This window comes from Mauremys mutica, chromosome 2, assembly GCF_020497125.1.
Source record: "Mauremys mutica isolate MM-2020 ecotype Southern chromosome 2, ASM2049712v1, whole genome shotgun sequence".
In the NCBI taxonomy this organism is placed as follows: domain Eukaryota; kingdom Metazoa; phylum Chordata; order Testudines; family Geoemydidae; genus Mauremys; species Mauremys mutica.
In genome coordinates this window covers 114,311,373-114,334,659 of record NC_059073.1, presented here as the reverse complement: position 1 = coordinate 114,334,659, position 23,287 = coordinate 114,311,373, and the positions used below count along the sequence as shown (strand labels likewise).

The 23,287-nt window shown below is 40.5% G+C and overlaps 1 protein-coding gene across 8 annotated transcripts in view; it reads left to right on the top strand.

Annotated features, from left to right (window-relative positions):
• ATXN1 (ataxin 1) overlaps nt 1-23,287 on the top strand; it is a 291,406-nt gene that overhangs the window by 10,899 nt on the left and 257,220 nt on the right. For 6 of the 8 annotated variants that reach the window (XM_045008279.1, XM_045008280.1, XM_045008285.1 and 3 more), the window contains 2 exons: nt 4,296-4,465; nt 12,481-12,604. The gene's annotated coding sequence lies outside the window, so the exon portion shown is untranslated. Of the gene's footprint in view, nt 1-4,295; nt 4,466-12,480; nt 12,605-15,944; nt 16,032-23,287 lie in introns of those variants that run through there. The other 2 variants (XM_045008282.1, XM_045008286.1) reach the window with 2 other exon arrangements.

Here is a 23,287-nt window from a genome sequence, read left to right as displayed (position 1 = left end):
GTTAATTTGAGATGCTTTTGCCAGTGTCAGTTCTCTGTGACTTGGAATTGAATATTTTGCCATCTGAAAAAAATGGCATTTAGTGCTCTGGAGAAAAAATAATCAGTATTTGAGTTCCGACAGGAAATATGTTTAGGTTTCATGCTAATGCTCAATAAAATAAATATTTTAGTCATATTTTATGATGCTCCAAGTAAAGTAAAGGAACATATTTTAAATATTTGATTGTTTAGGTGAGCTACATATTTAGCTTCCTTGAGGGAAAATTAATTGGCCATCTCTAATCTAAATTATGATTTGTTAAAGCTGCTAAAATAACTTAAATCAACTACATATGTCTGTGCAAGAATAATAAAATTACTTTAGCAAAAATTATCTGAATGCAAGAGGGATAAAAATAGACAGGAGGTGGATTGGACAGTCAGCATATTATGAGTTGGAATAAAAACATCTTACTTAAGCCAAAAACATGGCAACCAATATTTTCTGTTATAAAAATATTTGAGATGAATTTAGGGGTTTTTTTTATGAAAGCTGTCTGAAATTGAAATGAATAGCAGAAGTTCTTAGTTTATTCACAAGCCAGTAATATTATCTAAAGGTTGCACAAACCCAAAACCTTGTATAGACCAATGCCAACAAACCTTTGCTCTTATTCAGAACTCCATTTTTGCCATAGGGTGAGAATGATCGTGTGTTTATGCTCTCTCATACTAACTTCCACTTTGATCATGCCTGTCATCTGAAGCAAAAGTGTGTGACAGCTCTGTGAAGTGGATAACTACTGTCCACTAGAGGCTGTAATGAGACTAACAACGTCATTTTATGACAGACCTAAAATTTACACTCTAATAATCAATTATTTTAAACTTAAAGATGTGCTGAGTGTGAAGAATAATCACTTGTCTACTTCTCTGGAAGGAGCTGAAATAACTTGTGCATGTTTGAATTTTAAAAACTATATTTAAAAAAAATCCAGTCATCTTATGCCTCTCATTTTCCCATTTGTCATTATTAGATGTGTAAAATATATACTGTAGATGACACATTACAACCAGCATGTTGACACAGGGTTTTTTCTGGGCACTGTGTATCTTGTATATCAAATTGATTAATATCCTCCAGTCATGAATGAATTCAGTAGGAAGTCATATCATCTGTAGCATATCATAAGCGGTAAATAAAATACCTGATGTCTGTTCAGATGTAGCCTATTCTGTACTATATAGGTTTTTATACTGCACTCGTCCCCTCGGTATCTGAGCACCTTTCAGTAGTGCATTAAGCAATGTGACTAACATCTATTGCAAGTTTCTTCTCTCATCCTCTTCCCAGAGGCAGAAGTGTGTGCAACACAGTGTTTTTGTTCTGGAATCTTTAAAAACAATATATATATATATGTGCACTCACTTGCTGCTATGTTTATGTGAGAGAGGCAAACTCTGGGAAGTGTGCCTTACATTTAGAGTGGAGGGCGGTGAGGCTTGTGATGGTCCTTAGTTCTTGGGGGAGTTCATTCCACAGTCTTTGACCAGCCCCTGAGAAAGCTCTGACTACTGCACAGACAAAGCTCTGTTTCCTACACTGACTATAGAAAGTTCCACTGTGCCAGAGGAGCAAAGTTGTCCACCCAGTCTTCATCCTGAAGCTGTTAATGTTCATTTTCTGAAGCAAATGACTCCGCCTCTCTTGAGGCTGAGTTCTGCACTTCTTACTCTATCAAAACTCCCAGCTGAAGTCGATAGGGCATTTTGCCTGAATAAAGACTGAAGGATTAATCGGGCCTTTTGTGCCAGTTGTCTGGAAAAGGTCACATTATGTCCCCGCCTCCCAGCTCCTCTGCATTAATTAAGGGTTCTTGTACTTCGTGGCAACTTGGACCTGTGCTCTGTGGCAAAGTTCCTGGTTGTTGAGAAAGCTGCAAATTCTGCTGCAGCTTTTTTGAATGTAGCTGTGTAATCCATTAAATATAATAATTAGTAATACGATCAGTGCAGTAGCTTATTTATGTTAGCATTAAATTCAGTTTATTTTAAGCTGTCTTCCTATTTTTTAGTTTTGGTCTGCTAAAGGTTTTTGTGATGACAGCTTATAAGTGCCCCAGAGAATTTGTCAGAAGATGGTGAAGGAACAGCAGTTAAGTAAGGAACTGTTGGAATTTCTGCCACCTGGCAGTTTGGATTTGTGGCACCTCCCAAAGCCTGCTTAAAGGCTGTCTGCAGATTCAGGAAGACAACACTGCATCAATTTATGCATCAATCCATGAGGGCTAGAAATATAGAGAGAGATTTAAAAGCTTAGGTTCTGGAGCACAATTCTGCAGCAAAGTTTCTGCAGCAAACTCTATAGCCAAATAATATAGATATACACAGGGCTCTCATGTTTATCTGCTGCAAAGAAGAAGGTTGCCCTGAGCTTGCTTCAGCATGAACGTGGCTTCTTTTTCTCTGCGTGTGCCACACCTGTTGGCAAGGTGAACATAGAATGAGAGATTCCTTTCTACTGAGGTAACATCCTGAACTAGAGAAATAAAAAAGGTAATGGGGGAATGCAGCATATTCAAAACTGTGCCCAGATGAAGGGGTTGAAGTGTCACTAGAGGCAGTGCTTAAAGTGAGTGTATGTGATTAGGGATTGCAAGGGGTTGCAGACCCAGTCAAAAAAAAATTGTTTTAATCAAGTCAGGTCACTGAGGGGTGCATTTTAAGCACGGTTTTTGCCAAAGCGGCTGCTCCCAGATTATAATAGACCCCCCCACCCCACTTTTTCAGACCACTTTAAGAACTGACTAGAGCTTTCACTTGATTTTCAGTAATCCACACTCCCTCACTCCCTCCCTTTGATTCAATCAATGAATCTTGCATTAGCGGGGTGAGGATGATGTTGATGTCTGCTTGACTGTTGCTGTTGCAGATTCACTACTTTGAGGTGCTGAGTTGCATGTCTCTCCAAATGTCTTGGCCTGTTGCTGTTTCCTTTCCCCAAAGCACTCATAAAACAGAAAATGTCATCAGGTTACATATGATGGAACCTTAACTAAAGTTTTAGTCATTGTAATAATAAAGGATTTTATGCCTTATAAAGCTATGCTATATACAGTATATGCTATTCTATTGCCTATTGATCAAAATCGCTGACTCGTACAATGTTATTACCACATTCTTTTCAGCTATTATAGTATAATTATGCAACATATTTATTTTTATAAGGAATTACCTTGCAGATCTATCCACAGAAACTGACAGTTTAGAGTCGTGATTTTTTTTTGTGCATGTAGCCACTAAGATTATAGAAACACTTCACCAACACATGGGGTGTGTCTACACTAGAAAACTGCCATATTGTAACTTGCCTTGGTGTGAGGGAACTGGTACAAGTTGCAGCACTGCAGAGTGTCAACACTAGTCACCCTATTTTGGATACAAGCAGTGCTCAGGGTCCACGCACAGCACTCCCTACAAGCATTGCATGGCCTGTGGATTATTGCACCTATCCCACAATGCCCAGCACAGCTCCCTGGAGCATGTGCATAATGTCAGTTTTGGGTTTTCCCCATTGCCGACTTTGAATGGTTTTGTTCTGCATCAGAAGCTGCCTTGTGCATGTTCTAACCCTGGTATTGAAACCCACTGGTAAGTGTGTTACTAGTCTCCATCTGTGCTGATCCAGAGATGAAATGAGTTGTTATCAAAGGCTGTTTAAGGCAGTCTGCCACCCTAAGCAACATGTCAACGTGCCACCTTCCACATCACTCAAATTTGGCCCAGCCGCCCCTCCATCATGATGGAGGAGCAGCCGGGCCAAATCTGAGCAAGTGGCATTGCACCCTGGCACATAGGGTCACAGCGCCACTCAGGCTTGGCCCAATCACCCCTTCATCATGACGGGGGGCTACCAGGTCAGATCTGCCACCCTAGGCAGGTGCCTAGCGTGCCTGTATCTAGAGAGGCCTCTGGTTTTTATACCCCCAGCTACAGAGCTTTATCTCAAACTGTATCAGCTCATGCCTTTGGTTCAATCCCCAGTGGGTCAGCTAAGAGAGAGGCTCTCACACTATGCCCCCATGTGTGCTGATGCCCAAGCAGAGAGTTAGTAGCTCCTTTAGGACCCCACTGCCTTGCCAGTGGGCTTAGTGTATATTACAATGAACACACACACACACACAGAGGCCCTGGTGCTCTTGAAGGTATGGAACTTGATTTTATTCATTTCTTCAATAACATTTTTAGTTTTAATTTTGCTATTCTGTTCCTTTCTTGTTAACTGAAGTTTCTTTTTCTTGTGTTTTTCTCTAGGAATCCAGCCTAGGGGTCAACAGAGAGGACATTCTTTTTGGCTCTTACATCTAAATGTGTTACTCCGCTTCCCCCCCCCCAACCTATGGTAATGGGGCCCTTGAGGCCTGTGTCATTTTTTCAGGAGGATAGAACTGGGCAACAAGCGGAGGCCGGAGTATCATGGAGAGGTACAGTATCAGAGGGGTAGCCGTATTAGTCTGATTCTGTAAAAAGCAACAAAGAGTCCTGTGACACCTTATAGACTAACGGATATATTGGAGCATAAGCTTTCGTGGGTGAATACCCACTTCATCAGACGCAAGAGAGGAGAGGTAAGTTGCTCTACTTTGAGGAATAAATAGTTGGGAGAGGTTCAGCCTCAGAATAAGTGTAATTGGCACAGTGCGTATTAGGGAGTCCGGAAAGGTGGTCAGCACCCAAAGGTATCTGTTTATACAAGGTCCAAATCTATCTGCTGCCTTGCTGTCAGGGGCGGCTCTAGAAATTTCGCCGCCCCAAGCACGGCGGCACGCTGCAGGAGGTGCTCTGCCGGTCGCCGATCCCGCGGCTCCGGTGGACCTCCCGCAGGCATGCCTGTGGATGCTCCACCGAAGCCGCAGGACCAGTGGACCCTCCACAAGCATGCCTGTGGGAGGTCCACCAGAGCTGCCTGCCGCCCTCTTGGCGACCGGCAGAGTGCCCCCCGCGGCATGCCGCCCCAAGCATGCGCTTGGCGTGCTGGGGCCTGGAGCCGCCCCTGCTTGCTGTTTAATAAGGGATCTGAGTAAAGGTCATTTGGGACTTGATTTAGGTGGTAGGCACCTTTTGCCAAGCAACTCCAATAGGAGTTGAAGATTTGTCCCTGGAAGACTAATACTAATTAGGAAAACGATCCCCTCAAGGCCTCATGGTGAGAGATTGAGTGGCTGATCTTCAGGAGTTCCCTAAATTAGCACTCCACCATTTCCAAAGGACAGCAGGCATCCCTAGTGGGCTCTCTTCTATTAAACAAGTGAATCTCTTGGTCACCTTCATTACTGTTTGCAGAGCGCTTTGAGATCCCCAAGATGATCGTCTTTAGAGAAGCTCTGTGGATGATCAGTGTTATTTTAATTGTGCTTTTGAGGGCAAACGTTGCCTTTTGAAGTGGGGGAAGAAACACCAACAAACCCCACCACATTTTCCCCCCCCCCTTTCTTCCCGTAACTGGGCAGAAGCCGTGTAAAGGGTTAAGACTGGCTTGGCCCGGCTCTGTGGTGCGTATGCAATAATCTGTGTGGCTCTCTTGGCCGCCTGCCAAAGTGTTGCCGTGCCGCCTCCTCCTCCTCCTCTCCTCCCTTCCCCCGTCCCTTTTGCATGAAGTAGGATCCTTGAGCTGTTGCAGAGGCAGCCAACTGCTCCATATTTGGCTTCTATTACACATTTACATACTGGAGAGAGAGGAGCGGGGGAGAGAGAGCGCTGTACCGCAGACATCATTTCTACTACAGTGGTGGAGATATCCAGGACCTGTGTCACTGCAGGGGGAAGGAGAGAGAGAGAGAGAGAGAAAAGACAACCAACATAACCCCCCCGCCCCCAAGCCCTGTGATCAGCTAGCAAGACAGTGTGTGTGAGTCTCTCTCTCGGCCCCCACCTCCCTTGACACTTGGCAGTAAGTGGCTTTTTATTCCTTCTCTGCTTTTTGCTTCCCCGGCGTCTGTCCTCCTTTCGATTGAAAACCTCCAGCGCTTTCCAGCTGGAGAAACACCGGGGTGGGGGGGGGACTGGACGAGCCACCCCACACCGGGGCTTCAGCCTTCCTGCAGCCCAGCCCTGGGAAGGCTGGAGGCCAGAAAATGGCTTTGCGATCCTGGGGGGGAGGTGGAGGGACATTGGGGGGTGGCTGGAATTCGTTGCACTCTGTGCATGCAAGAAATGTCTTCCGGGGGGGGGGTAGGGAGGCAGGGGAAAGGAGGGGGACAGGCAAGGAGACAGCCGTAGCCCCTGTGTCTGGGTTGCTTTGAGCCCCGCCGCCCGCAACTGGGAGGAGAGAGGACGCGTGTGTGTGTGTGTGTGTGTGTGTGCGCGCGCTGGGGAGGGGTGGCGTTTTCACACTCGCTCTGCTGCTGCTGCCGGGCTCTGGCTGTGGCTGCCCCTGGTGCATTAGCTGGCGCGGAGGCAAGTGAGAGCGGCTGGAGTTTTGCACGACAGCGGGTTGGGGCGGGCTGCGGCGGGGGAGGCTTTGCCGCCGGCCGGGCCAGCCCGTGCTGGGCTGTGTAGTACGGGCTGGGTCAGGGTGGCTGCCGGAGGGGTGAATGAAGCGAGGAGGAGGGGGAAGAGGCGGCGCTGGGACGGGGAATGCGCTCAGCAGCGGACCCACTACGCTGCACTCACGGCCCAGGCCGGCTAGAGACACCAGCTGGCGCTTCCAGCAGTGAGTGAGGAGGGCTAGTGCCGGGGGGTCAGGGGAGGCCTGGGTGTCCCGTTTTCCCCCTTCACACTGTCTACAGAGCCTCTCCTGCTTTCACCCTCCTCCAGTCCCTGCCAGGGAGGGAGATCTGGGGCTGGCTAAAAGCAAAGAGACCATTTAGCTTCTTCAGAGGGGATTAGCAACAGCCTCTGGTGCTAAAGAATTGATGTGATTATCCTTGGATATAGCAATATTTTTCTCTCTGCATTTCTGATTGTGTCTGTGGCTGCTGCATTCTCTTTAATTTATGTTGCAGGTATGCATTGCTCTCTTGACTCTGAGCTCCCCTTGTTTGGGTTGGTTTTTAAATAAAACACAGTAACAGAATAATCATTTATTTAGTACATACAAACCAATCAAGGAATATAATAATTTCTAATACTATTAGAGATTAACCTAAAATTTGTTAGAAAACATTGGCTCCTTCAGTAGTAGTGATGATGATGATGATAATAAAAAGACGGGATTGGGAACTGTTTCCATGCCATTGAAGATGGGGGAAATTACTGAAGAGTAATAATAGAAAGAAAACAAGTCCGAAGCCGGTTATATAATGTACTATGGATAAGAAGAACGCCAAGCTATTTTTATTTTGTTTACCGTATGCTGTGCAATAGGGACTCCAAACTGCATCTCTCCCCTGTGATCCTGGACTCCAGATACAATTAGCAAAAATTGTAAGCATTCCTTATTATGTCCCAGAAATTAACATAATGATGTAAACAGTTGTTTCTTACAAATATTCTTTATGTACAAATAAGGAATTGTGAATGTGGATTACCTTAGTTTTTGAAACATTTTATGTTTCATATGATAAAGAAATGCATATTTCATAATGCAAGTTATATTTAATATTTAATGATCATTGTTATATATGTTATGCAGTATTGGTTAGTTACAGGTCAGATGTGTTCAGGCATAGCCAGTTACTTTGCTGACATGTTAGAGAAGTCAAGGTCTTTTCATTTTAGCTTCTGATGTAACCTTCAGTTAAGGGAAAATTCAGATTTCATGTTAATGTAGCTCTGTTTGTTTGGGTGGTGAAGACAGTTCAGTTTTATAGCTCTGTGGAGCAAGGGTTATGAATGAGGGAGAGATAATTGAGAGTGACAGAAAAAATCCCACTGTAGTTATTTTTGAGATGCTGCAAGGTACCTTTTAATAGTAAGTTATGATTTTATAGTATTGCCCTCCAATTTGTTCATGAAAATGGCCCAATATTTTTCAGGCAGTAATTCTTTTAAATGGATGGCTTTAATCTCATCATCATTTATAGAAGGCAAAGGTTCATAGGTTCTCTTCAACTCTGTCTGTCTCTCTCTCGTCATGTAGATACATGTCAGTGCTATAGGTTTTCAGTGCACTTACTCTAGCCCTGATCAGTCATGTAATTAGATCAGGCTGCCATGGTAACAGACAGTATTCATCGTCCATTCAGGTGTGTTTGTCTTGTGACTGGGATACCTCAAGTGGCGTATGTACAGTATTTATGTTGGACAGACTGTACAGCTCACTTCTATGTCTTCTTGGAGAATATTTAAGCATATTATGACATTTCCTAACCACTGAACTTTTATGAAAGATACTTCTGAGCTGTTACAGCACTGGACTGTCAGATTTTACATGTGTGCAGAGTATGCAAATATATTTAGTTAGCTAATGAAATCGTTCTACCAGTTCCACCCGTGTTTATTGTTAATGAATCAACAAATGTTTTGTTAATTTTTAAAAGTTTTTCCCAAGCGTATCTGAAAGCTTCTTTTGCAATCTGGTGCTTTTGATTTGTTGGGTGTTTAACCATTTGAAGGCTGAAATCATACGTATGAAGTAGTGAAAATGTCACCATTAAAAGGGTTAATATTGTAGGCCCCAAATCTGCCATAATCTATACGTGTTGCTTAACTTTACATGCTCTGACTTAAATTATTAGTGTCTGATAATTCACATCACCATTATTACTTAACGGATAGTGTATTAAGTTAAGCATGTCCATAATTCTTCGTAGACTCAGGGCCTTGGATATGTTTTATTTGGTAATTGAATTTGCATTTTCACCTTGCAAAAACGTAGGGTGTATATATACTGTAATAAAACCAACTAAAAACCCCAAGGCTATTTTATCTGTGACAGACTCAATACTGGTTAGTTTGTTTCTGATAACAGTAAGCTCTTTCACATTTGTTTTCATACTACTTTAGAAGATATTTTTTCATCATCGCATACAGTTGAAGGCCTTTTGCTTCAGTGTTTATAATGCATTTTTCTCCAGTGTAAAAAGTGCACTTTAAGAATATAAAGAGCTTCAGGTTGTTTACTGCGATTTAAAAATACATTTGACTGAGGAATATTTTTGTCTTTAATGTCCATGTTTGAATACTACACTATTATATTAGTCTTTTAAGAAACAATATATATATTTTTAAAAAATGGGCCAAAATGTGGCTCTCTATTGCACTGGTGTAAATCTGGAGTGATTCCAGTGGGACACATTCAAAGTACTGGAGCTCAGAATCTGTCCTGTTGTGTGTAACCATGAAGTCTTTATTACACCTTTCTTAGGCAAAACTGCTATTGACTGGAGTAAGGACTTCAGAACTGTGCTAGAGGAGCTGAATTCACCACTTGCATAAGTGGCTAACATCTCCATTCACATTTCTCCCAATTACACCAATGGTGAATTTAGACCTCTGGCTTTAATGACTTGATTCTGAGCAGTGACGCGTACCCACAATTCCCAGTGGTTCAGTACTCCACACCTCTCAGGATCAGGCCCTTAACTGCTGGAGCTTAATAGTATCCAAAAAATATAATAATAAAACAGGCATTTTAATAGCTCTCATGTTGAAGTACGAGACTGGAGAAGGTAACAAGAGGAGTAATGCCTGTCTGTGGGTCAAATCTTGCACTGCCTGCCAGCTCACAATCCCAGCTGCAGTGTAACTGAGCCTGCAGGTTTCTGTCTGTCTGCCAAGCAGAGGAATTTCTTCTCATGGGGAAGTTCATGAACAGTTTCTCACTCTGAAGTGCAACTCTTTAATGCACTGGCTGATTTGGGCTTTTCTTTTTTTTTGTTTTTCTTTTTTCTTTTTTTTGTAAAATAAGGGTGTTATATCATCATCCTTGTACAACATTCATCAGTCATTTTGGTTTTGGGCTAGGTATGGCGGGGATTAGGAAAATGGGACTGGAGAAAGTCAAATAACCATACAAACCGACTCCTGCCGTTTGCACGATCCTTTGTACTGAATCATGCTTCTTATACAAATTGCTTATAATGTGGCTCACAGCATTGCAGAGTAAGTATTTTAAAAAATGCGTTATATGAACTTGTGAAAAACAAATTTCCCCCTGGATTTCAGTGTAAAAAAGCTTGACAAAAATGGTGTGATTTTTAAAGGAGCTTTTAAAACAGGCCTGAATTTCCTTTGCCTCCAAGAAAAAAAACACTTTTTGTAATCTATCCGATAGCCTTGTTTCATCTTAATTTTTAAAAAAATAGACCGTTAAATGCAGCCAATTGAAAAGCATCTAATTACTTGAAATATGAAAATAGTTTATATTAGTAATATATCTAGAGAATCAAAACTCAGGACCTGATCCTCCTCCCACTGAAATTCAATGGCAAAACTCTCATTAACTTCAAAGGGAGCAGGAGTAACCCACTATGTTTGTATTGCTATTCATATAGTATAATACTTTTGCTGTGGTCTGCGAATAGGTGTAGTAACAAGGTATATTTTGGTTTAAAAAATGTATATAAAAATGGCATATGTGGTTTGAAATGTACCCTGGTTTCAACTGTAGTTCAGAATATGAGACAGCCCACTATGAGGCTGCTAGCTGATCATACAGGTTTTTGAGTGATTAAGTATTGTGGAAGATTTTTCAGGTAGAGTTCATGCAACTTAATCAGTTCAGAGAACAGCTTCAGCTGGAGTTCTCTGCTGAGACTGCTATAACCAGGTCTACTTTAACAAATCAAAATGTAATGAGCATGACAAACAGAAGTACAGCAGGCTTGGTATAGGAAAGCATGTCAGACCCAAGAAATGGTGTGCTCTATGCCAGTGAATTTTGCATCTAAGAAATTTAATACACTAAGCTGTTAAAACTGAAAATATTGACTTGCTCATTTAATTTTACCTCATGAAGAACTTTGAGTGAGACAAATTAGTATATTTGTCTTTGGACAGGGAGAACATACACACACAAAATGTTTTTGGGCTCTGGCATGTAACAGATATTCAAAAGTCATACATTTTAAAAAATGTGGGGAAAAAGTTTAAGGTGGTAACATTTTGATTTAGCTGAGATATATTTTTTGCATATATATATATATATATATATATATATATATATATATATATAAATTTTAACAACTCTGCAGACAAAAGTGTATTTGGAAGTTACAGAAACTAGACAAGTAAGTCTGGTTTCTTCTTGAGCTTAGTGTATTTGTTATTTAGCTATTACTTTACTATATTTTCTCCTACAACTATATTGTGTGATAGTGTTGTATTCTACTATGAATAGCTATGTGCATGAATGTGTTATTGGCCCCAATCCAGAAAAACACTTTAGCACATGCTTAAATCCTGCAAGTGCTTTGCTGAATAAGGATGGATTTAAGTACTGGCATAAAGTTAAACATGTGTGCAAGTCCTTGGATGAACAGGGGCCATAAGTATGCTCTCAAACTCAAACACAAAACTGCCACACGACAGAGGAATAGTAGTCCTGCTAAAAAGAGTGACAAAAAATATTTGGTGAGGTTCCAAGTGGAAAAGCAAAACATATTTTGTTTGATATGTGATGTCAGCAGAATTGTGATGCTGGCTCCCTGTAATTTTTAATGATTAAAAATATGGAATTAGAAAAATATTTCTGTCATAGTGTACTTTCTGTTTATATTATCTGGGAATTTCCAGTAAAAAGCATTAATTCCAGCATGCCAGGATTAAGACGATAGAACTGGGGAAATGCCACAAAATCTAATACTTTTTTATCTAGATCCCCTTAATATGGTCTGCTTTTTGGATGATGCCTCTCAAAGAAATTGTGTTCTGCTGCCAGTGAAGACTGTCATCACAACTGACTTATGTTTTCTGATCTCACCAATATCACATTTTGGAAAGCACATAGAGACACAGTAAATGGGCTGTGCTCTCTGCCACATGTCAGTTCCTCAGAACCATACGCTCTTTAGTCCCAGCCTGCAGTAGACAGTGCACATCTGTGTCATAGTTGCTGGCAGGAAGAGTGGCCATGTACGAACACACACAAGAATGGGTACACATGTGAGTGCACATCTTTAGTCATTTCAGCTACATTGTGCATGAATGACTTGTCTTTTTGGACACCCATGAAATGTAGATCCTTTTTGTGTTTCATGAAGATGTACTAGTGAGCCAGTGAAGATCATAAATGTCCCTGATAGGCTCAAGCTGGTGTAAGATGTAAACAGCACACTTACCAATGTGCTTTTTGAGTACAGGCTTGTTGTTCTGAGTCCTGGTTTTCACTCTAGTTGTGTCACTTGTTGGAAGTGAATTGCCATCCTTCTGTAACTCAGACACAACTCTGTAATCTTTTGATGTTTTTGACCCTCAGTATTATGAATTATTCTGCTCTGGATAGAACCCCTCACAATCTTCACAGGACTATTTTGGCACTTGTATGGCTGCTGCTAAGTTGGTTGGTTTTTAACTGATTTTTTTTTTTCATTTTGGTTTTCATCTCCTCAACTTCTAGATCAACAGTCACATTGCCGGCGAAGCCAGATGAGGAAGCAGTTTAAGCTGTGAATTTCTTCTTCGCTCCCATAGAACAGTGACGACCATCATTTTTGTCTTCACATAGATGCTTTGTGAACAAGGTGAGGATTTAATGCTTTTTATTTCTCTCATGAGTGTACACTGCCCTTTCTTTTGGCAAACCTGGACACCTTAAAATGTTTTTATAATTCATTTGACACAAAATTATTCTACCTCAACATGACCAGGAATGGGGGTGCTTTATAAATAAATAACAACTATTATGGTATTACCCAAGTCAGCAAATCATATTACCTGTGTCTCAAATCTCAGCCTTGTAGGATGCTGCGTTGCAGATCAGTGGTTCTTATCTCACCTTAGGTCAAAATGTATTTGGTTACTAAAAGATTATGAGATGTATAAAAAGCTTTCATCCTTTGAGCTTTGTCATAGACTGCCATGCATAAAATAATGGAAATCCATCCTGTACTTTTATTGGCAATTTTTGTTTTGTTGTTGTGGGTTGTGTTGCTTGCAGATTCTTTGCCTTTTTCAACTTCCTGATTTCCTCCTGTGTAGAAAGCATGTGGATTCTCCCTCAAAACCAGGGCCAGATTTAGGGGCAGGTGACTGTCTAGGATGCAGGGCTTGGGGATGCTAGGCTCGGGGTGGTATAAAGTATTCAAAAGTTTAACAAATGGTGGGGGGAAAGAGGCTGGTGTGCCGAAGACACTGCTTGACTGGGGTGCATTTGGTCTAGGGCTGGCCCTGCTTAAAACCATGGATAACCAGTCACTAGTGACATACCCAAGTCTTTCTTTTACTCTGGTTTAAGCAGTGTTGACAGCTCTCAGGATTATTGCAAGTTTTGTGATCCTTGGTGATTTGCTTATATCCCCAGATTCTGCAGTGATGTGATTACAGGACAATCTCAGCTTTTTGTTCTTTTCTCTCCCTCCCCCCCCCCCAACTTTAAAAGTAAGTTTGTACCTCATATGTTTGTGGAGAAGAGCTTGAAAATGTGTTGAGCCTTTAAGGGTCAATCAGACTGCAAATAAAAAGAACCCAAATGTTCTTATTTATTTGAGTCTCATGGTTTTTAAGTCTATCTCATGGCCCTGACTCATGATTTTTAAGAACTTGGGATTGGTTATCCTGCTAATGGTAACAAAAATATAAAGGTTGCAGGAAGAAAATAGGCTGTTCTTTTAAATAATATGGCAAATTAAGCTGGGGAATTAGATTCAGAAACTGAAAGTACGTTTTTTGTTTTTATTAAACCCAGAAAACTGAGTTACTATAGTATTCTGTTGATGAAAAGCTGATCAGAAAGTCTCTGTAGTGGAATAACTTTTTAATGTATACAGTATGTCATAGTGAAGTGTGCAGTACATAAATTTACATTTTATTGTGACTGCAGGATGGGGTATTGTTCTTTAAAGGGAAGTAGTCTAAGCATGTAGTTGCATGTAAAGACATGCCTCTTATGGTCTACAGTAATCATCTAGAATGGAGGGGGCAGTTTGTAACCACTACATCTCTGGAGGATTATTCTTTTTGAGAATTAAATTGCCAGATAAAGCACCCTAACACATTTTCACCCTTCAGTTTCAGAAAATTTACTTGATAGCAGATGTTGGCTTGGAGATCAGGTGGAACAAATCTTTTTGTCAAGGCATTAACATTTCCGCAGAGCTCTTCATTTGTCCAGAATTAGCTCAGGTTTTGTAAAACTGTTTTTGTTTATAGAAATTATTACACAGAAAAGGCTCCTAACTAATAGCTAGAAGAAGTAGTGCTTTATAGCATATTAATCAAATTTAAGTATGCCCACATTGTATTACCCATAATGTATTGCTAAGTCACCTTGAATATTCTAGCATCTGATATTTCCTGTGATTGCATTAAAAACAATATCATAATTATTAAGTAAACATTTTGCATAAAAATAACCTTATTATGTCCAATACAGTTGATTCTTAGCCATATGCATAATACAAATATAATACTGCTTTCTTTGTACACAGAATGCTTAAGGTTGTCTTAATGGACCTTAGACCAAATATGTTTTTGAATACAGTGGGCTTGTTTCTTCAGTCACATCAGTTTTACAGTGGTTTAACTCCACTGTCTTCAGCGCTTACTCCTGATTTACTCCAGAGTGAGATCAAAATCAAGCCCAGTGTGTATCAGAGTAAATAATGTAAAAGTTATCTAGATGGACGCTGGCTGGTTACAGACATTATCCTTGTCATTTGATTTAACAGGGATCCCCAGCGTTGCAACTGATGGAATGTGACCCATGGAGTTCTGTTAGGGTGACCAGATGTCCCGATTTTATAGGGACAGTCCCGATTTTTGGGTCTTTTTCTTATATAGGTTCCTATTACCCCCTACCCCATCCTGATTTTTCATGTTTGCTGTCTGGTCACCCTGAGTTCTGTAGTGTGGCCAGCGGCCACAGACAAGTTGCACAGGTCAAAGATGAGAGCTGAGACCATAGCCCTCTCCTACTCTACTATTTTACCAAGGAGGAGGGTGGCTGCAGTCTGCTCCACTAAATGCAAACCAGGTGGCTTATGGTATGTTCTCTTGTGTCCCTCATATGGACAAAATATTGGGCACCATTGATTTAACACACATAAGATCAAATCCGGAAGTCCTTACTTAAGGCTTAATTCTACAAACACAAACACAGGCAACTTTACTCACATGAATAATACCATTTATGGCAGCAAGTAAAGTAGTAAAGTCACTCGTTTAAGAATTTGTAGGATCAAGTCTTGAGTGTGTACTGTTCTTATTAGATAAAACTTACACTGACTTTAATAATCATTTTGCCTGAATAAAGACATCAGGATGAATAAAAAAGTTATTAAAATAGCTTTTTTTAACCCTGTCTTTGATTAATTTTCACTAAAACTAAAAAACATAGGGAGAGTTAGTGTTTGTTTGTTCAGAGCATGCATTGCCTCCTTTCAGGTAGGCAAATGACTCCATTTCCTTTTAAACAGTTGTGTTAAGAGAATTTTGTTTGAAATACTGGACATTTTAACAGCTAGAGTTCCTTTTAATCTTTTCCACTGTTCAATTCATGTGATATCTGTTAATCATATTGTGACATCTAGTTGACTCTGTAGCAACTGTCCCACTTGTAGCAATTCATTTACTGTACTTTGTGACGTTTCATTAGCTACGGGTATACATTGCTTAACATGGTATCCCTTTTATGTAAGATGTGTTCAGCTGGTTTTAAATGTGGTGTGTTTCTAACATATGTGGAATATTCATTTACAGCTTGTTTATAGACAGAGGTTTTATATAAATCATTTTTAGTAAAAGGAGAATGTGATTTGTCTGTATGGGGAAGTTATTAATGCCCCCTGCTGGCCATTTGAGAGTGCAGAGTTGGTGTTTCTTCTATCTACTGGCTGGTTCTGCTTTTTCTTTTTACATGTGAAGGCCATAGTGGTGGGAGGACTAACAGACGGTGGTGGAGATTTTGACTGAGCTAAGAGTACCAGGAAAATGAAGATGGATTTGAACTAGGTATAATTGGATAGTAATTGGAAATCACATTTAATTTTTTAATTGTTTGTTTTGTATTTAAGTGTGGGAGTAAATTTAATGTACATGAAAATGAAGAACTAATAGTGCAGACTGGCATTTCACAGGGAAGCGCTTTGCAATCTTCTCCACACAACTCTATACCTCTGCTCTATCATTCCTAGGTCTTTCTTGAACAAAGCCTGCCAGTCTCATGCCAAATTGTCTGAAGGTATTCTGATGTAGATAAATTGAGTGGAGTTTTGTGATGTGCTTAAGATAGGAATGCTGAAGTCGTGTTCTCTTGTCACATAAGCCAGGATTTGAGCCATGGTTCAGGGTTCCTGCTTTTACTTTAAAAAGATGTTTTTCAATGTCACTTTTTAAATGGAATATATGAGAGAGAAGTTTTGACCATGACTTTAAGAATTGAAAGTGCTCTTTTGAAAAATAAAAATCAGTGTAACATAAATAGCTATGTATACACCAGGTTTAAAAGGACATTGTCAACTTACATGTAGCCCCAAATATAAATTTTCAAAGATTTAATAAAACTGACGATGAACAGAAATGCTTCTTTATTTTGAAATTCCACAGAAACATTTTCTTGCACTGGTTGGCTTATCAACATTGCAACATTCAGAACCCGAAAGTGAAACTGATTTTATTTTTCTAATTAGAAAGATAAGAAAAAAGTAATTGAACAGCATAAATAACAAAGAAACTGCAATTAAAAAAATTCTTTCACTTTTAACAATATAAGGTTTAGTAGTAACATAAGTAAATAAATGGGTTTGTATACAAAGCAAGGAGATGATTCTCCACTGTCTTATATCTTGTATGTGTATTTACACTTGTGCAAAGTGAATATGAAAACACTACCATTCTGATTTGATAGTATTTTTTACCCACTTTGCACTGATGTGAATGGCTACACAAGATGCAAGGCAGTGGAGAAACATCTGGCCCATCATTTTTAACTTACTTTAAAGAAACACGTTTATCATCTCAGAGGTGTTAGGCAGAATAAGTTTTAATGTGACATTGAACCTTTTTTTTATTTTTAGGACCAAAATGTCAGAAATGGTCTCTGATTTTGCACATCCGCACCACCCGTGTGCACACACTCATCTTTTTGTGTGTGCAGGTTGTATAATTGCATGTTATTGGATTTGTACATGCATGCACCTGGAGGGTGTATGTCTTCATGGCAGAGTTAGCCTGGGTGATGGCATCTGGGTATGAGCATACAGGTTAGCCTAGGCCGGTGTGAGCAGCCATACCTGTGTTTCTGTGTCCTCACTGATGGTGCAGAAATCCATGTGTGTCGCTAGAGCCCCTGGGAACTTATTCCGTGGTTGATTGTGCTGCGCTAAGCTTAGCTGCTCTAAGACTGTTTCCCAGTGAATTGTGGGAGAATTTGTTTGTCCTTCTGGGCACACAGGGAAATCGTGGGAAGGCAATGAAGGACTATCAGCACTTTAATGGTTTACCCTGCATCCTCACTGCAAAGTGGGTGGGTTACCAGCCTGAGTGAGAGCAGAACCTGGGCTCCAACCCATACTCCCAGCTGGCTCAGGAGAGAAGTTTTTGTGTGTGTGTGTGGATGGATGGGGTGTTAGGCCACCAGCTGGGTAAAACCTCAGGCTAACTCAGTAGTGAAGTTACTCTAAGACAATGTTTCCCAAATAGTAGGTTCTGACCCACTAGCGGGTCATGGGAAAGGCCTAGGTGGGTGCAGTGTAGAGGCTGTGTTATTTAGGGTGGGGTGGGTCTGACCAGTCACCTGTTTTGGGGTCAAGAATGATTTTTTCCCATCGGACCATATTGGCAGAGTTTTTTTTGCCATCGTCAGAGCATCATGGAGGCACAATTGGGTTGTAAGTGATAGGACTTGAAAGTTTAATACTGGGAAAGGTAACACTGTCTAGCTCAGTGGTTTTCAAACTGCGGGTCGCGACCCAGTACTGGGTCGTGGAATGGAAGCCACTGGGTCGTGGTGGCTCTGGTCAGCACCACCGACTGGGCCGTTAAAAGTCTCGCCAGCAGTGCTGTCCAACTAAGGCAGGCTAGTTCCTACCTGTTCTGACACCGCGCTGTGCCCCGGAGGCGGCCAGCAGCAGGTCTGGCTCATAGGCGGAGGTAGGGGGGAGGGACAGGAGCTGCTGCTGCTGCATAATTTTGTTGTTGTTTTATTTCATACTATTTTGCATTTGTGAAAAACTTGGGGCTCTATGACTAAGGTTAAAAAGGATCAGCCACCTGAGGTAAATGGGTCCTGGGATTTCACTGGTGGACAATGTGTTTGTAGGAGAAGAGGAGACCTGAAATCCTTCCTCCTTGGTACCACTGCCACCTGGTTTTAAAGAGGACTAAATCAAAACATATTAATGAACTGCTAATGCGTGTCAGCAGAGTGCACAGGGCCAGTTAATGCGTGGCAGGCTGGTGTGGGATAGAGTCAGACCCCAGCTTGCTGTGAACAAAATGTTTGTGTAGACAAGCCTGTAGTGTGTAACACCATGTTTTGGAATGCAGTGGTGAATGTCCTAATAACAACACATTTTGGGCCTTTGTTTTTTTTTTTGTGTATTTAAATATTCTTGTGAATGTAAACACTTGAGAGTCAACTTTTAGGAAGAAACATGGTTACGTAAAACTACAAAGATAATTCCTGTTTGTCATGCTCAGTTTGTTTCTACCAATGAATATTTTCCCAGTGGTGCTGTTCATTGTCAGTGTCACATCCTAGCAGCCCAGTAGGGAGTGCTTTTTCAAATTAATGTGATAGAAAAAGGGTTTCTCCTCTTCCCTAGTGCCTGAGCACATCACCTCTCTGGTACTGTACTGTATGCGTAGCCTTCCCCAGATAACAGCAGGCGGATCCAGCACAGTTGGAAATTTTATTGTATGCATGAGCAACCCTCCCCTCCTTACATTAAAACAGATTTTAGTGGATTAGTGCACTAAACAGAATTTCATGTTTATTTTCAATGTGCTACTGGTAGTTAAAAAACCCCATAGCTCTATTACATGAAATGCATTTTTATTTACAGCTTAGTAGGCCCTACCTCTGACATATGACCAGCAGGAAAGCCCCTCCCTTTGATAGTTGTATGTCATCTGCTTCAGAGAATTAATTACTTGGCAATTCCCATTTGGTAATTCCCTCTTTATTTTCTGATGAGTTACTTAACAGTGATGGGCTTGTTGAGCAGAATACCATGTTTAATCTGTGCTTGAGAAAAGACGGAGTGTGACTAGGGTTATCTTTGTTTTCTAAATGCAGCTTTGCCATAGGAACATTGAAACCACAATAAAACACGTTAACAGTTCACAGTTAATGGTAGGCTTAATAGTGAGTATTTTCCAAAAATAAATTGCATTTGTTATTTTAGCCATGTGGTCTGAATGAAACAGAATCCTGGAAAGATGTTAAAAATAAGTTCTCATGAAAACATATCTTTTTGCATCATAATCCAGTCCCTGCAAAGCTCCTCCACCCAAATAATTTTTTTACAAAATCTTATTCTTAACAAAAAACAAGAAATACCCATCTTTTACATTGTCTAATATTTATTTTACATTTCAGTGTGTTCTATTTAGTTATTACAACATTGTTCAAAATAAGTGATACTTAAGGAAAAATATCACTTTGTTTTCTCCATTTTTACCTGTCTCGTTATTCTTCTTCCATCCCCTTTTACATTCCATTGGTGTGGTGGCCACAGCAACACCCATTTCTGGCTGAGGAATGCTTTATAACTGTCCAGCACCCTCATTTCTAACTACAATATTGCACTCTTCCCTGAGGGTACACGAGTCCAGCAGTGCTTAGATACAGCACTGGGCGTGGGGATATATACTGACCTTAGTCTGCATGTGAAGTTCCTGGTAAGGTCAAAGTGGGTTTCAGAAACCCATACATATCTGTCTATGAAATTCCTCCATCTAGGGCTTGCTCCTGTGCTGTTAAATTCAATGGGAGTGTTAACGCTGACTTCAGTGGGGGCCGGATTGGGGCTGTACATTAACTTTAATGAATGCCATTGCCTCATGCTTGTTGATACCACGAGATTTGTTTTTGCTGATCTGACCAGAGAAGCTGAGAATCGGGCTATTTTTCTTGTAGTTTAGCAGGAAGTATGCAGTGTGTTAGCTTGCACGATATTGCATCATCTGACTTGCTGATTTATTAGAAGTTCGTAAGGATCCCTCCTGCCCAGTCATTGCAAGGATTGTCATAGATTTAGTTAATCAATGAGAAAAATGTGTTAGAACATACTACTTCGCTCATGTTTTTGTGAAATTAATAACTGGAATTAGTGATTTTACAAATTTGTAAGGTTTATAAAATGTAGAATTCCAAACAGATCAATCCACTTTAAGTCTGTTAATAAACTTAATAAAGTTTCCCCTGGAAAGGAATATTAATTAAGTTGATTAAAGGTGGCTTCAAGTATATAATTATAATAATAATGCAATTATTTTTGCTGTGACTCTGAAATGTTGTTTCTGATTGTCAACGGGGGGAAAAATCAAGTAGTTTGATTTTTTTTTTTTGCACAAACTTCCTATTGAATGTTTTGCTTTCTTAAATAGTTAACGTACAGTTCAGTAAACATACACATTCAATATAAATTTGTATATGTAGAACTTTGATTTTTACCAAATATCACTAATTGTGAACATAATATAAATGCTTTTTTTTTTTTTTTTAAAGGGGCATGGTAACTAAAAGCTCTTTCACTCTCCCCCCAAAAAGGCTGAATTTTTAGACTATTTAATTTTTTGAAAATGATTGTTGTGGTCTTGAAGTGTGCTTGTATGTCCAGTCCTGCAAACCAAGACCTAGATCCTCAAAGGTATGTAGGTGCCTAACTCCCATTAAAATTAATGGGAGTTAATCATCTAAATATCTTTGAGGATCTGGGCCTAAAATCATTGACATAGCCATAAAACAGGTACAACCTGCATCGTAGCAAGCAGCCTCACCCTGAACAAAATGCCTCATTTCTGATCTGGAGGGATCACTTGTACAGAGCAGGGGTCGTTCATTCTCTTTGGGCTCATGGCTGAGCCTATAATAAAGGTGCCAGTTATGATGTGGATTGAGACTCATGTTACAAAGACAACTAAGCAGCTACCAGCTGGTGAAAACTTTCAGTCACTCACCTCAGCTGATTTTGAATTTGCTACCTCAAGGGGAAAAGTTGCCAGTCTCATGAACTATCTTGGCCCTTCTTCACAGTACCTTGGAGACACCCCAACGTTTCCTGAAGGGCCAAATCTTGGACTCCTGACTTTGTCAAAACTCCCCTTGAGTTCAGTGGGAGTTTTGCCTGAGTAAGGACTGCAGGATTTGGCCCACTGTATTTTCTTCTGAAAAAAGGTATTGTTCTTAGCAATTGCTAAAGTATACTGAGGTAAATTAGGTCCAAAAGACATGCACATTCATATTTCTGATGTGAGCTACTGTAAGTAAAATGGTCTAGTAGGAATATGACCTTTCATTTAATGCGAGAGATTACTTTAGTGTTAGTCTCTTAAGATTTAAGAATCTGATTTGAAGAAAGATGACATCACCACAAGATAAAGTCTTCTCAGAATCGCTGCCAACCTCCTGACATCCGCATGAAAATATAGATTGACCCCTGTTTTCAGGATGGGAGGTAATACAACTGGGAGCTGTAGTCCTTCCCCCTGAATTCCCTCCACTTCTACTGCTGAGCCCCACCAGGGGACCCCACCAGCAGCAACATGGTTCATGTGGAAGCTAGGCAGCCAAAGGGGGTGATGACCAGTGAAGTAGAAAAAGCTCTTCCATGCCTGTTGCCTGCCTCCATGGATCTGCGGGAGATCTTTCCTGTCAATCACCTGGATCTGTAGGATTGGGAGGTCTCTCCACCCTCCCACTTGTGGCCCCACCAGACTTCTCTCCCTTGAGGGGATTATTTACAGGTCACCCCCGAAGGTCAACCTTGCTGAGTTTTCTTGGGCTTTTGCTGTGGTGGTCTGGCCTAGTATTTGTTGGTTACCTAGTTATGGAACAACAGCTACTGATTGCTTTATGAACTCTGTAGTAGATTAATTAAATATTGGGCAGATAATTGATTTCGCAGCTCTGGCTATAGAATGTGTTTTATATGAGGTCTACATTCCATTTTATGGGAAAAGATAATGATGGTACTTGTCACTATCCAGTAACCTATACTTTACTATAGTGCCGAAACTTAATCAGTAAAGATCACATTGCATCTTTCTGCTTGTGGGCAGCGTATATATATGGCATGTAGTCCTATAGCCTATGTGACATTACAGCATCAGTAGGGTGGAAGGAGGAAGACGCTGTCACCCCAGAAAGTCTGTATTTTGTTCCATAGTTGTATAAGCTGACAAAATAAGAGTGCAGGCCTTATAGGTGCTGAGATACTATTGTGATGGGGGAGAGACATAAAGGTTCTGTATAGGTTTTAGGAAGTACTGAGTAACTTGCACTCGTGTTGATTTCAGCTCTGTTGTGAATTCAAGAAATATACATATTCTAGCAAGATGAGTGAATTAAAGTGGTGTCAGAGTTAAAGAAGGACATTTCTCACAGGATTGTACTGCATGACACTAACTGATATCTATTAAGAGTACAATCAGAAAGGAGCCTAAAGAAAATTAAAATTGCAGCATGGACAATAGTCATAGGCTATTCATTTTATTACATTGAACAGAAGTAGTCTTTGTAAGGAGTTCAACTTGTTGAATGTTGTTGTGGACAAAAGGAATGGAAGAAATGCAGACCAAGAGACACTTCAGCTATGTTTATAGCTATAACTGTCAAATTTTCTGAACTGTAAGCTGGCTAGACTTAATGGGGAGCAGTTATAGTATTTGGTGCCATTTTAAAAAGCTTTTATTTAGGTAGAGTATCTCACTGAAACTAATAGCACTGTCCAGTATGAGTTGCGACAACCAGATATTTTGCTCCTTATCTTGTTTAATGTGAACTTTGAGTGTTTTGCATTTTGTAAGGTGCTAAGCCAAAGACGGCAGTTTAAAAACTGGAAGCCTGATTCACTACTCCATTATACCAGTCTTAAACTGATGTCTTAAACTGATGACTTAAATGGAGCTCCACTCATGTAAAACTTATGTAGGATCTGGACCAAGGTCTCCAGAGGGAGTCTGAGCCCTTTAAACTCAGAACTGTTGCTGGCAGGTCAGCATCGCTGATCAGACACTGCTTGTTTATGGCTGGTGTACATGAG